General features: G+C 44.7%; 1 pseudogene; it reads right to left on the bottom strand.

Annotated features, from left to right (window-relative positions):
- Window positions 1–255: 255 nt before the first annotated feature.
- Window positions 256–885, bottom strand: LOC116091922 (annotated as a pseudogene).
- Between the last annotated feature and the right edge of the window lie 809 nt (window positions 886–1694).

The following is a 1694-nucleotide window of genomic DNA, read 5'->3' as shown; positions in this document are numbered from 1 at the left end:
ATATGTGCAAGATCATTTCCAAAGGAGAAGAGAAGACATACTCAGTGAGCCACCAAAGGGTTTGGCTTCTACTCACTGAGGGCAAGCGGTGCAGTCCAGGATAACCATCCATGCTTTGTCATTTGTCACAGCAAATCAGAGTCTCCAATTGTTCAAAGTAATTGTAGGTACAAGAGAGAAAGCAACTCCAGATTGACTTATTAATTGATCTGGATGACTATGAAGTGTCCCCCATTCCTGAGGTGGCAGAAATCTTCAGAGTGACTGTTGGAGTAGGGAACCTTTCATGAGCTTCCAGTTGGTCTACAGTGCATAGAGACTGGTGAGTGTCAGTTCTGCCAGGCCACCGTGTGCTATTCCTTAAAGACTACTTGTACATTTATACAACATTCCCGTCATGGTTCCAGCTGCTACTGTGTTTAGGTCATCTTCTGCACCCCGTGTTTTCTCAGTGATAACACCACAAGCACCACAGAGCAAAGCCAGGGAACCCTCAGTATTAACCCAAAGTGCCCCTTGCCTGGTCACCATATGCAAGATCTGTACATTTCTTGGTTTGGACCAGGCCATGCTCTAGGTTTCCTGCAGTCCTAAACGAAGACTGTTCATTGCTCGGAAGGCATCTCCTGTCATGCAACATCCTCCAATGGTAAAGAAAGCTAGTGCAAATCTGCCTCCGGTTTTATTAGCTCCAGTTGGCAAAATAAATTCATCGGTATCCTGAACGAGATAGCGTGGATCCATATTTATGTAAGGAGACAGGGGATTCATACCAGTCAGCAGGATGCTGGTCAAATCAGCGTTCTAGTAACCCGCTCCTCCAGCTCCGAAGAAGCCAGCTAACCCTCTGGTGGATTCGTTGCCACTTCCTCTGCCACCCTCCATGAGGTCGCAGCAAATGGCAGGTGGTGGGCTTCCCATCACGAACTCACCCTGGGGTCCTGTGCTGGGAGGGCCCGACAACAACAGCGGGAAGACCCACGTTTCTGCTTCCATCTCTTATACACTGGGATTATAGGCTTGGGTACCACACCTAGGTTTAGGATTATTTTGGCAAATGTTTTATTGCATGTATTTATTACTATAAGGTCTTTTCAAGAAAAATGAGAAGCTGATACAGGACTTCTCAGTGTCATGTATCCTGTTTCTCTAGCATATTAATATGGTACTACTCTAATTTCATTTTGTTGCTGTGAGAAAACACTGACTTGAAGCAAATTAAGGGAGGAAAAGGCTTATTTCATCTTATCGGTTATAGTCTATCATTAAGAGAGATATGCATAGGAACTCAGCAATAATTGGATGTAGAAACCATGGAGGAACACTGCTTGGTTCAAGATTATCTGCTTTCTTACACAGCCTAGGAATGTTACTGCCCACAGTGGGCTAGGTCTTTTTTTTTTTTTTTTTTTTTTTTTTTTTTTTTTTTTTGGTTTTTCGAGACAAGGTTTCTCTGTGTAGCTCTGGCTGTCTTGGAACTCACTCTGTAGACCAGGCTGGCCTCAAACTCAGAAATCTGCCTGCCTTTGCCTCCCAAGTGCAGGGATTAAAGGTGCACGCCACCACCACCCGGCGGGCTAGGTCCTTCTATGTAAAATATCAAGGCAATCCCTCACAGACATGCCCATAGATCAATTTCATCCAGGCAATGGAAGTTTTTTGCTCAGATGATTCTATGCTGTACCAAGTTGCAG

The sequence above is a fragment of the Mastomys coucha genome, unplaced genomic scaffold (assembly GCF_008632895.1).
Source record: "Mastomys coucha isolate ucsf_1 unplaced genomic scaffold, UCSF_Mcou_1 pScaffold15, whole genome shotgun sequence".
Taxonomy (NCBI): Eukaryota; Metazoa; Chordata; class Mammalia; order Rodentia; family Muridae; genus Mastomys; species Mastomys coucha.
Note: the sequence above shows the minus strand (reverse complement) of the source record. Positions and strands in the feature narration are given on the sequence as shown.